Source organism: Patagioenas fasciata, chromosome W, assembly GCF_037038585.1.
Source record: "Patagioenas fasciata isolate bPatFas1 chromosome W, bPatFas1.hap1, whole genome shotgun sequence".
Taxonomy (NCBI): domain Eukaryota; kingdom Metazoa; phylum Chordata; class Aves; order Columbiformes; family Columbidae; genus Patagioenas; species Patagioenas fasciata.
In genome coordinates, this window is record NC_092559.1 from 169,829 (window position 1) to 182,829 (window position 13,001).

The 13,001-nt window shown below is 54.9% G+C and overlaps 2 long non-coding RNA genes across 2 annotated transcripts; both read right to left on the bottom strand.

Moving 5' to 3' along the window:
* Positions 1–1,509: 1,509 nt before the first annotated feature.
* Positions 1,510–8,522, bottom strand: LOC136114657 (uncharacterized). Its single transcript, XR_011736289.1, has 4 exons — positions 3,394–8,522; positions 2,847–2,926; positions 1,678–2,535; positions 1,510–1,581 (listed from the first exon to the last, which is right to left on the bottom strand). It is a non-coding gene; the product is annotated as an uncharacterized lncRNA (long non-coding RNA).
* A 94-nt stretch (positions 8,523–8,616) lies between these two features.
* LOC136114658 (uncharacterized) lies at positions 8,617–12,796 on the bottom strand. Its single transcript, XR_010653120.2, has 4 exons — positions 12,735–12,796; positions 10,385–11,169; positions 10,114–10,202; positions 8,617–9,194 (listed from the first exon to the last, which is right to left on the bottom strand). It is a non-coding gene; the product is annotated as an uncharacterized lncRNA (long non-coding RNA).
* Between the last annotated feature and the right edge of the window lie 205 nt (positions 12,797–13,001).

The following is a 13,001-nucleotide window of genomic DNA, read 5'->3' on the forward strand; positions in this document are numbered from 1 at the left end:
ACCCAACGCGCTGGTGTCGCCCACGTCTCGCGCAGGCAGCGTGCAAACAAACCAGACTATGAAAGTGCCTTATCTCATTGATGGGGTTTTACCCACGTCCCGAGCTGGCCCGAGGATCCGTGATCCCTTCCGGGAATTCCCCGGTGCCGGCACAAGGTCCCAGAGATCCTGGGGTCCACGGGAGGTCAGGCAGATTATCCCATCCTCGTCGCCAGAAAACGATACCGAAAAGTCGGCAAACAGACTCTCTAACACTGTTTTGAAAGTGTTAAAAAGCAGGCACTTTTATTACGGCGCGCTGGGCACTCGGGGGATCGCTCCTCTAATCCAGCGTGCGTTCCGCTTTCCTCTGGTTTTACATATCCTGGAACTCCTGAAACAGCAAAACACGCCAACCACTGTTTACAGACGTCCCGTGCTCTTTCACCAGTGCGTGCAGCCGCAACGAGAAATCTGGAATGAGCGTCTACAGAAACAGGTACGTATTTACCCAATTCAGAACAACGCGTTACATCAGCTGGCTGTACTTGTCAGTAATCCCTCCTGGATTAACACCCTCTTTGGATGGCACGGGTGCCGACTGTTGGCAATCAGGGCAGGACATAAGAACGCTCCTGGCCTGATCCGTTGTAATTTGAAATTGTCGTTTTAACGACTTTGCATTCTGGTGAAAGAGTTTATGTGATAATTTAGCTTGCTCCAAGGCTTTAGGCACAGTAAGCGGCACAGCTCGTGCATCGGCCCTCCTATTGCCTTCCGCAAGAGGTCCTGGAAGGGCAGTGCGAGAGCGGATGTGCGCTGCATAAAAACCATGACGTCTATGATTTATTAGGAACCATAGCATTCTCAATTCAGCCATCAAAAGAGGATCATCCTCTTCCTTAAGAAAAGAAGCTTCCAGGCGGATAAGTATGCCAGCTGCACAATATGAGTCAGTTACAACATTCAAAGGCTCATTACAGAACACTCAAAAGCGATCCTAACAGCTGTCAGCTCAAGAACTTGTTTGACCCCTGGTCTCCTTTTTCTACTTTGTGTTTGCAACACTGGGTATCTGAGTTTAGCCATGTAATTACAACTTTACGTGAGCAACCAGAGGCATCGGTAAATTCAGTCTTGTCGTTGCTGACAGCAGCACTTGCCATACAACGGTAAATTACCAATTTCAGCCCACAGTTTATGTTGAGGGTAATAAACTGATATGTTCCCTGCGTATGTTGCCAATGCAATCTGGAAATTCACGTCTTCAGTTAATTACCATTGTAACTTCACCTTTGTTGTAGGAACAAATACACCTTCAGGTCTATCCAATACATAGCATATAAACATTCCCTGCCTTTAATTATTGGTTTTGAATATATTTCTTTTATTATCCAAACTGTTTCCATTAGCGCGTGAGCTAGAAAAACCCATACTGCCCCAATCATCTTTCTCCTTCCTTGAGCTCTCCTGACCTGTGGTTCCACCACCCGTGTCTTCTTTCTGGGGCCCTCTTGACTCACAGGTGTGCTCCAACCCTCCTTCTCGATCACTCTTCTTCACAGGTTCGCCTCCTTCCTTTTCCTTTGCACGCTGCTCCACCTGAAGAGAAACACACAGAGGACTGAGCTACACCAGCCCAAGGGCACTACAGTCAGACGGGGGCTGACACCTCCCCACACCCCACAGCGAGCCCACCTTGCCTTGGCCCCGGCCCCTCGCACAGGCCTTAGAGATATCATAGCTCAGTAGAAATCCCCACGGTCCTCGCCTGCTGTTTGGTGCTTGCGGAGGGTCACACTCCCTGTGCCCCAGGGCACTGGCCCTACACGGCCAAGCTCGGCAGCGGGACTGTCTGGAGCTGCCGCTGGCTGGTTCTCCAGCTTTAGGGTCACCCGCAGAAACCCGCTCTCCTCAGCTCTGCACACCCATCCAGTTGCGCCGCCCAGGCAAAGTCAGCTTCACCCTCTGCTCTACACCTCACCTGCAAACAACCAACTCTTCAACTGACAACTGTCCAAAACCCACCGACAAACTCTCCACACCTCAGCCTTTCGCTTGCAACTGCTGCCTCTAGTGCATCTCACAGACAAGCCTTCAAAATCCCCTCATCCTGCAATAACACTCCAGCACTGATCACCTGTGGGAACAACTACCACAATACCATGCAAACACCAACCAGTTCTGGCACGGAAATATCACTTTCTCCTCAAGATTCCACCCTACGCCAACTGCTGACAAACACGCTGTCCTCACCAAAGCCAAACGCTGCAACAACCAGCGACAACTCAAATTTGCGTGGGCGGTGCAAAATTGCAGGGGTGAGCTAACGCAGAGCTGGGCTTGAAAGCTGCAGAGTGTGCACCCCGTGGTATAACGTGGCGAGCTACTGCCATTCTGCCTTCTCCCTGGGAGAAGCGCGTGAGCAGAGGCTGCTTCAAGGCACGATGGGAACGGTTTGGTTCTCCGGGTCTCTCAGGGCGAGAGCGCTAAATGTGATCTGTGTCGTGGCGCAGGAACTTCCCATACACTTGCTCCTCCATTCGGTCTCGGGTGCTGCAAGAGAGGGAGCGAGAGATTCAGGGCAAGATTGACAACCTCGGCGTCCCCGTCCCAGCCACGGGTCACCCAAACCTGCAGACATCCCGGGAGGCCCCCTAAGATTTACACTCCCCTATGCCCCACCCTTGAAGCCTGGACATCGCCAGAACCATAGAGCAAGTATTTCTTGAGGAGGCACCCAAAGGGTCCGTGTTCTCTTTCAGGCAGATGCTAGCGCAAGATTGCAAATCATCTCACAGCTACCAGGAAGGTAAAAAATAACGTCTTGAAATGGGAAAGGAACAGGTATTGTTTCTCTTCATCACCTCCCTCATTGCCACGTTATCAAGGTCTCCCGCAATGTTCCACAGGAAACTTGAAGCTTGGAATTCCCGGTCTTCTGAACCTGGGCAAGAAAGGAAGAAAAGCATGAGACTGATCATAAAGAGGGTGGCTGCTCGTAACATGGAAAGAGCAGTAACAAGGTAAAAAGATATCACTTTTCCTTAGAGAGCTCTCAAAGCTGCCCGTTAAGGACAAGAAAAACAAACTTGTGACGGACCATTACTTAAAATCCAAGGCCCAGGAAGCGATCTAATGTACATTGAAACGCGGGCCACGAGACAGTGGAAGTGCCACGAGCTGAGACTGAAGGGACAGAGGATGAATTTCCAAAGAAGTTTAGGTTTCGATGTCAAAACGGAAAATTCTACGTCATTAAAATATAATGCAAAAGTCAGTGTAAAATCAAGTAAGGCAACGACTCCAAATGAACTCCCAGGCGCTTCAGTCACTCAGGAGATCAAAAATGCGGATCATTTCTCACCTGCCCACCTCCCAAACCCCAGCCTATGTCCCCTGCTTCCAGCTTACCTGAGCCCAGATTAAAGGAGGATTTCAGAGGCCATGCCAAGTTCTGCTGCTCCTCGTTCGGGTTGCCAGTCTTCCTCCTCGCTCTGGAATTGCAGGTCAACCGCCTTCCTGTTCTTCTTTGATTGACGCTGAGCTGCCGCGTTACCCGCTGCCGTCTGAGCGGATCTCGGGGAGCCTCTGGAACCGCCAGAGCGCTCCCCCCACCAACATTCTCTTGCCTTGTTTTCGGGGTTCCTCTTCACCAGCTGAGGCGCCCTCCCACCCCCCGCCGCCCTCTTACCTTTTTCTAGAGGTCTCTTGAGCCACCAGCAAGCTCCCCCGCACCTTCCCTCAGCGATCTTGGCCCGCCAGAGGCCTGCCCCTCGTCAGCCTCCTCCCCTTTTCCTGGGTGCTGCTTGAACCACTGGTGGGCTCCCCTCCACCATCCTCTCGTCCTTTGTAGGGGAGTCTCGTGACTCACCAGAGCGCTCTCCGCCGTTGCCTTGCTGGGGTTATTGACACCGCTTGACTTGCCAGAGCGCTCCCCCTCGCAGTTCTCTTGTTGGATTTCTTGGGACCTTTTGAACCATTGGAACAACGGGAATGCTCCCCCCCACTGTGACCTTGCCTTTCTTCAGTGCGATCTTGACGTGCTGGAGCACTTCCCCGCGCCGTCCTCTTGCCTTTTACTGGGGAGTCTCTTGAATATCCACAGCACTCCCCCCTGCCATCCTTTACCAGATTTTTTGACACTTCTTGACATCTCGGAGTGCTCTCACTCACCCTTGTCTTGCCTATTTTCAGGGCGCTCCTGTCCCGCTGGATGCTCCTCCCTGCTGTCCTATTGCCAGATTGAGAATTCTTGACCTGTCCCAGCGCTACCCCACCGTCCTTCTGCCTTCTACCTGGGAAGTCACTTGAAGAACTGGAGCACTCCCCCCTGCTGTCCTCTTCCCTTTCTTCACTGAGATTTTGGCCTGCCAGAGCACTGCTCCCTGTTGTCCTCTTACTGGATTTCTTGGGACCTCTTGACCCACTGGGTCTCTCCTCCTGCTGTCCTTTTGCCTTTCTTTAGTACAATCTCAGCCTGCTGGAGCGCTCCCCCTCGCCGTCCTCCTGCTGGATTTCTTGGAACCTCTTGACCCCTTAGGGCGTTCCCCCTGCCACCCTCTTGTGGTTTTTGGGGGAGTCTTGTGATCAACCAGGCCGTTTCCCCCCACCATCCTCTTCCCCTTTTCCTGGGTGCTTCTTGATCCACCAGAGTGCTCTCAAAGCTGCCTGTTACCATCCTCTAACCATTCTCTTGCCTTTTTTGGTGGAGTCTTGTGACTCACCGGAGCGTTCTCCACCATTGTCTTGCTGGATTTGTTGACATCGCTTGTCCTGCCAGAGCGCTCCCCCTCACAGTTCTCTTCCTGGATATCTTGGGACATTTTGAACCACTGGGGGGCTCCCACCCGCCATCCTCTTACCGCATTTATTGAGACGTCCTGATCTGCCAGAGCGCTCCCCCTCGCCGTCCTTTTGCTGGATTTCTTGGGATGCCTTAAACAACTGTGGGGCTCCCACCCACCATCCTCTAACCGCATTTATCGAGATTTCCTGATCTGCTGGAGCGCTCCCCCTTGCCGTCCTCTTGCTGGATTTCTTGGGATCTCTTGGACCACTGGGGGGCTCCCACCCGCCATCCTCTTACCGCATTTATTGAGACTTCCTGATCTGCTGGATTGCTCTCCCCCTGGCCTTCCTCTTGCACTTTTTTGGGGGAGTCTTCTTCACACATCCGAGCGCTCTCCCTCACCCTTGTCTTGCCTCTAGTCAGGGCGCTCTTCTCCCGCTGGAACGCTCCTCCCCGCCATCCTATTGCCAGACTGAGAATTCTTGACCTGCCGCAGTCCTGCCCCGCCATGCTCCTGCCTTCTGCCTGGGAAGTCACTTGAAGAACTGGAGCGCTCTCCCCCGCTGTCCTCTTGCCTTTCCTCAGTGGGATTTTGGCCTGCTAAAGAGCTCCTCCCTGTCATCCTCTTGCTGGATTTCTTGGGACTTCTTGACCCATTAGGGCGTTCCCCCTCTTGTGGTTTTTGGGGGAGTCTTGTGACCAACCAGGCCGTTTCCCCCCACCATCCTCTTCCCCTTTTCCTGGGTGCTTCTTGATCCACCAGAGTGCTCCCCTGCACCATTCTTTTGCCTTTTTTGGGAGAGTCTTGTGACTCGCCGGAGAGTTCTCCACCATTGTCTTGCTGGATTTCTTGACATCGCTTGACCTGCCGGAGCGCTCCCCCTCGCAGTTCTCTTGCTGGATTTCTTGGGACGTCTTAAACAACTGAGGGGCTCACACCCACCATCCTCTAACTGCATTTATCGAGATTTCCTGATCTGCCGGAGCGCTCGCCCCTGCTGTCCTCTTGCTGGGTTTCTTGGGACCTCTTGACCCACACGAGCTCTCCTCCCCACCGTCTTCTTGCCGGACTTATTGAGACTTCTTGACCCGCCAGAGTGTTCCCCCTCATCATCCTCCTGCCTTTTTCTGGGGATTCTCTTCAACAACTGAAGAGCTCCCCCGCACTGTCCTCTTCCCTTTTTTCTGGGTGATTCGTGAATCACCGGTGAGCTTCTCCTTACCACCCTCTTGGGCTTTTTTCAGAGCAACCTTGACCCATCAGAGCACCCCCTCACCGTCCTCTTGCCAGATGTACTGAGGGTTCTTCATCTGCCACAGCGCTCCCCCACGCCGTCCTCTTGCTGGATTTCCTGGAACCTTGTGAACCACTGGGGGGTTCCCACCCACCATCCTTTTACCGCATTTATTGAGACGTCCTGATCTGCCAGAGCGCTCCCCCTCGCCGCCCTCTTGCTGGATTTCTTGGGACCTCTTGAACCACTGGGGGCCTCCCACCCACCATGCTCTTACCGCATTTATCGAGACTTCCTGACCTGCTGGAGCGCTCCCCCTCGCCGTCCTCTTGCTGGATTTCTTGGGTCCTCTTGACCCATTAGGGCGTTCCCCCTGCCACCCTCTTGTGTTTTCTGGGGGAGTCTTGTGACCAACCAGAGTGCTCCCCCCCACCATCTTCTTCCCCTTTTCCTGGGTGCTTCTTGATCCACCAGAGTGCTCCCCTGCACCATTCTCTTGCCTTTTTTTGGGGGAATCTTGTGACTCACCGGAGCGTTTTCCACCATTGTCTTGCTGGATTTCTTGACACCGCTTGACCTGTTGGAGCGCTCCCCCTCACAGTTCTCTTGCTGGATATCTTGGGACCTCTTGAACCACTGGGGAGCTCCCACCTGCCACCTTCTTACCGCATTTATTGAGACTTCCTGATCTGCTGGATTGCTCTCCCCACCGGCCTTCCTCTTGCACTTTTTGGGGGAGTCTTCTTGACACGTCCGAGTGCTCTCCCTCACCCTTGTCTTGCCTCTAGTCAGGGCGCTCTTCTCCCGCTGGAACGCTCCTCCCCGCCATCCTATTGCCAGACTGAGAATTCTTGACCTGCCGCAGTCCTGCCCCGCCATGCTCCTGCCTTCTGCCTGGGAAGTCACTTGAAGAACTGGAGCGCTCTCCCCCGCTGTCCTCTTGCCTTTCCTCAGTGGGATTTTGGCCTGCTAAAGAGCTCCTCCCTGTCGTCCTCTTGCTGGATTTCTCGGTACCTCTTGACCCACTGGGTCTCTCCTCCTGCCGTCCTTTTGCCTCTCCTTAGTACATTCTTGGTCTGCTGGAGTGCTCCCCCCCACCATCCTCTTGCTGGATTTCTCGGGACCCCTTGTCCCATATAGGACATTCCCCCCCACCACCATCCTGTTGTGTTTTTTAGGAGAGTCTTGTGATCGACCAGAGCGCTCCCCCCTTGACATCCTCTTCCCCTTTTTCTGGGTGACTTTTGAACCACTGGTGAACTCTCCCCCATCATCCTCTTGCCACATATATTGAGACTTGTTGATCCGCCAGAGCGCTTCCCCCACTGTCCTCTTGCCAGATTTACTGATACCTCTTGTCCTGTCAGAGCGCTCCCTCTCGCAGTCCTCTTTGTTCAGTTTGTAGGGTAGGAGGGGGGATCTCTGATTACAGAAAGGTCCCTTTGTTCTAGGAGACATTCCCTTGCTCCATGCTTCAGGTTGCCCATCTTCCCTCTCATTTTCAATATGCACGTCCATCACCTTCCTCCTCTTCTTTCTTGATCCCTCGACTCCCGGATGAACTCAAATCCTCTTTCTTGATCACTCTTTCTCGTAAGTTCACAACCTTACTTTCCTTTCTTGCTTTTGCCTTTGTGAGCTGCTCCACCCAAACCGAAATGCCCTGAAGACAGAAATACACCCACCCCAAGCCCGTACAGTCACATAGGGGGTGAGTCCGGTCGCTGACGCATCCCCACATCCCACAGCAAGCCCACCTTGCCTTGGCCCCGGCCCCCCGCACAGGCCTTCCCACCAACCCAGCCCCTCCGTAGCAGCAGAGTTTCCCAGCATGCACCCCACAAAGACTTTCTTTGCCAGTCACCCCTGGCACTTACAGCAACACACCACACCAGCATCAAGAGCCCTGGGAGTGGAGAGCTGGCCAGGCCCTCACCCCGGCAGGATCCTCTTCCCCCTCCTTTAGTTGATGGCAGACAGACAAGACACCTCCCAAGAGGTGTCCAGCCCTCTCTCTCAACCACTCATGAGTACAAAAGCCCAGCCTCTACTCACCCACCCCGCCTCCCAAAACCCCACCAGCAGCCCCTGGTCCCAGCTGAACAGCAGCCAGTGCTGAAGATCTGGCTCGTGTTGTCGGACACAACCTTCCCATGGATGTCTGGGCCCCTGAGCAGTTTCCAGGGGTGGGAGGGCGCAGTCCTGATTACAGGGAGGTCCCTGTCCCAAGGGGGACATTTTCTTCCTCCTCACTCCTGACTCGCAGCTCCATCACCTTCCTCCTCTTCTTTCTTGATCCCTCCTGACTCGCAGGTCTACCACCGTCATCTTCTTTCTTGATCCCTGTTGACTTGCAGATGCACTCCAATCCTCTTTCTTGATCGCTCTTCCTCGTAGGTTCACCACCTTCCTCTTCTTTCTTGCTTTCACCTTTGCGAGCTGCTCCACCCGAACAGAGATGCACAGAAAACAAAAATATACCCACCCCAGGCCCGTACAGTCACACGAGGGGGCGAGTCCGGTCGCTGACGCATCCCCACACCCCACCACAAGGCCACCTTGCCTTGGCCCCGGCCCCCCGCACAGGCCTTCCCACCAACCCAGCCCCTCCGTAGCAGCACAGTTTCCCAGCATGCACCCCACAAAGACTTTCTTTGCCAGTCACCCCTGGCACTTACAGCAACACACCACACCAGCATCAAGAGCCCTGGGAGTGGAGAGCTGGCCAGGCCCTCACCCCGGCAGGATCCTCTTCCCCCTCCTTTACCTGCTGGCAGACAGACACCTCCCAAGGGATGACCACCCTGCTCCCTTAACTGCTCCCAAGTCCAAGAGCCCAGCCCCTGCTCACCACCCCCACCTCCCAAAACACAGCCAACAGCCCCTGCTCCCATTTTACCACTTTACCCCCGAGCACGGTTTCTAGGGGTGGGAGGGGGACGCACTAATCACAGATCGTTCCCTGTGCTTAAGGATACATTCTCCTTCTCGCTGGCTCAGGCTGCCCATCTTCCTCCTCACTCTTGACTCGTAGCTCCATCACCTTTCTCCTCTTTTGTCCCCTCCTGACTCACAGGTCCACCACTGTCATCTTCTTTCTTGACTCTGCTTGACTCACAGGTGCGCTCCAATCCTCTTTCGTGATCGCTCTTCTGTGTCAGTACACGGAAGACCGGGCACATGAGAAACTGCAAGAGTCAACAGCATGAGAACAAGCATTAGTGGAAAAATACAAGAACAAAGGACTGTATGCTATGTGATACATCAAGGACAGAGGAGTTGATACAGGATTGATGCATCAAGGACAGAGGGACAGCTTGTGATAGACAAAAAAGGTGTTTATGGCAGTGACTTTGGTGGGAACACAAAACACATCACTCATGTAATGACTAACTTAGCTAATCAACAAATGCTTGAGCAAGTATCATAGCGAGTATAAACACAAGCCTGAATTTGTAATAAACATCTCTCATTGCACCTTAAAAGAGAGTCCGTACCGCATTCGCTACAAATGGCGCCCTGGAACAGGGACTTTCAGCGTGCCTATAAAGGCAGTAGCCGCTCTGGTAGCGAAGCCCAATCGAACCAGGAAACAGGACCGGGAACCAGGACAGTGCGCGCCCACCACCAACGAAAGGTGAGCGATTGGGAACCATGGGAGGGAAGTTATCCCTTAAGCAAAGACAAACCCTGGATGTCCTTCAACATGCGCTACAAACGCAAAATCAGGATGTATCAGGGGTCTGATTGGTGAGTTTATTAGAATGGATTGCTAATCATGTGCTAGACTTTCCTACAACTGGTACATTTCAGTTGGAGACATGGCACAAAGATGAATGAGAATTATATGAACAGGTAGTGACTGGAAATAAAGCTGCTTGCAAATATTCATCTACTTGGGGAAAAATTATGACTACTAAGATACAGGATACAGGACTGATACATCAGGGACAGAGGGACAGCTTACTATAGAAAAAAATGCGTATATGGCAGTTACATCGCTCATGTAATGTCTAACTTAGCTAAAGAGCAAATGCTTGAGCAAGCATCATAGCGAGTATAAATGCAAACCTGAGTTTGTAATAAATGTCTCTCATGGCACCTTACCGTGAGTCCACGCCAGATTCGCTACACTCTTCCTCATAGGTTCACCACCTTCCTCTCCTTCCTTGCTTTTCCTTTGCACGCTGCTCCACCTGAAGAGAAACACACAGAGGACTGAGCTACACCAGCCCAAGGGCACTACAATCAGACAGGGGCTGAGTCCGGGGGCTGACACCTCCCCACACCCCACAACGAGCCCACCTTGCCTTGGCCCCGGCCCCTCGCACATGCCTTAGAGATATCATAGCTCAGTACAAATCCCCACAGTCCTCACCTGCTGTTTGGTGCTTGCGGAGGGTCACACTCCCTGTGCCCCAGGGCACTGGCCCTACACGGCCAAGCTCGGCAGCGGGACTGTCTGGAGCTGCCGCTGGCTGGTTCTCCAGCTTTAGGGTCACCCGCAGAAGCCCGCTCTCCTCAGCTCTGCACACCCATCCAGTTGCGCCGCCCAGGCAAAGTCAGCTTCACCCTCTGCTCTACACCTCACCTGCAAACAACCAACTCTTCAACTGACAACTGTCCAAAACCCACCGACAAACTCTCCACACCTCAGCCTTTCGCTTGCAACTGCTGCCTCTAGTGCATCTCACAGACAAGCCTTCAAAATCCCCTCATCCTGCAATAACACTCCAGCACTGATCACCTGTGGGAACAACTACCACAATACCATGCAAACACCAACCAGTTCTGGCACGGAAATATCACTTTCTCCTCAAGATTCCACCCTACACCAACTGCTGACAAACACACGCTGTCCTCACCAAAGCCAAACGCTGCAACAACCAGCGACAACTCAAATTTGCGTGGGCGGTGCAAAATTGCAGGGGTGAGCTAACGCAGAGCTGGGCTTGAAAGCTGCAGAGTGTGCACCCTGTGGTATAACGTGGCGAGTCACTCCCATTCTGCCTTCTCCCTGGGAGAAGCGCATGAGCAGAGGTTGCTTCAAGGCACGATGAGAACGGTTCGGTTCTCCGGGTCTCGGAGGGCGAGAGTAATAAATGTGGTCTGTGTCGTGGCGCAGGAACTTCCCATCCACTTGCTTCTCCATTCAGTCTGGTGCTGCAAGAGAGGGAGAGAAAGAAAAAGTTAGGACCGAGTTAACAACCTCATCATCCCTGACCCCTAACCTGCAGGAATCCTAGGAGGCCTGATATAAGTTTTGCTCATCTCCCTGTCTTTGCTGGAATACTTTACTGTAGAAATTTCTGTCATCAACATTCTCTTAACCGATCTGATGTGTTCATAGTTCCTAGCCCAGCATCCTTTCCTCAAAGTACCTCAGCATTTCCCTTTGAAACCACACCTTAGTGCCATCCCGTCCCAGAGCTACCTCAGCACTTCCCACTGCAGCCTCTGCGATGCCATCTCCTCCCTGAGGTACCTCAGCCTTTACCACCAAAACCTCTCTCCCTTCCGTCCTCTCCTTTAAGTCCCTCACCCTTTCCCGCCAAAGCCTCCCCCGATGTCATCACCTCCCTGAGGTACCTCAGCCTTTCCCGTCAAAGCCTCCCCCAATATCATCCCCTCCCTGAGGTACCTCAGCCATTCCCGTCAAAGCCTCCCCCGATATCATCCCCTCCCTGAGGTACCTCAGCCATTCCCGTCAAAGCCTCGCCCGATATCATCCCCTTCCCGAGGTAGCTCAGCCTTTCTTGTCAAAGCCTCCCCCGATATCATCCCCTCCCCGAGGTACCTCAGCCTTTCCCGTCAAAGCCTCCCCCGATATCATCCCCTCCCCGAGGTACCTCAGCCTTTCCCGTCAAAGCCTCCCCCGATATCATCCCCTCCCTGAGGTACCTCAGCCATTCCCGTCAAAGCCTCCCCCGATATCATCCCCTCCCTGAGGTACCTCAGCCATTCCCGTCAAAGCCTCGCCCGATATCATCCCCTTCCCGAGGTAGCTCAGCCTTTCTTGTCAAAGCCTCCCCCGATATCATCCCCTCCCCGAGGTACCTCAGCCTTTCCCGTCAAAGCCTCCCCCGATATCATCCCCTCCCCGAGGTACCTCAGCCTTTCCCGTCAAAGCCTCCCCCGATATCATCCCCTCCCTGAGGTACCTCAGCCTTTCCTGTCAAAGCCTCCCCCGATATCATCCCCTCCCTGAGGTACCTCAGCCTTTCCTGTCAAAGCCTCCCCCGATATCATCCCCTCCCTGAGGTACCTCAGCCTTTCCCGTCAAAGCCTCCCCCGATATCATCCCCTCCCCGAGGTACCTCAGCTTTTCCCGCCTAAGCTCCTCCCGCGCCGTCCCGCCCTCAGGTTCCTCCGCCGCTCCCTCCGTTCCCGGCCCCCCCCGCCCCTCGCGCCCCCCCTTGGCGCTCCCGACCCGCCGCTGCCCCCTCCCGCTCGCTTTCCTCCCTCTGTCCTGTGTCACTACGGGGGCTCCCCCTCCGCCCCACGGCCCCGCCCGAGCCCCGCGCAGCGCTCAGCGCGGGGCTCCCTTCCCTCACAGCCGCCCGCGTGTTTCCCCCTCGCCCCGGCCTGGGGCCGCGCTGTTGCGGCTGGCTGCCCCTCGCCTTCCTCCTTCCGAAACCAGCCCGTCTGTCACCCTCCAGCCTCGCCCCTCAGCCGGTCCCGGGCCGACCCCGTCCAGCCTCCCCGCTGTCCGCCCGCCCCTCGCTCACCGCCGGCCCCGCCGTTCCTCGCGCGCTGCTCCAGCCGCCGCACCGCCGGCACGCGCTCCGCGGCCCGCGCACTCACGCAGCGTGTCCCCGCCCATCCCGCGCAGGAGCCAATCCCGTCCGCGTCCGCCACCGGGCTGCGCCCCCCCCCCCGCCTCCGCGCCCGGCACTGGCCCCCCCTGCCCCTCGCCTCCCGTCCCGGAGCCACCGGCGGCCGCAGAGCGGCGCTGTCCGCCCGCAGGGCGGGGCCGGGAGCTTTCAGGCTGCGTC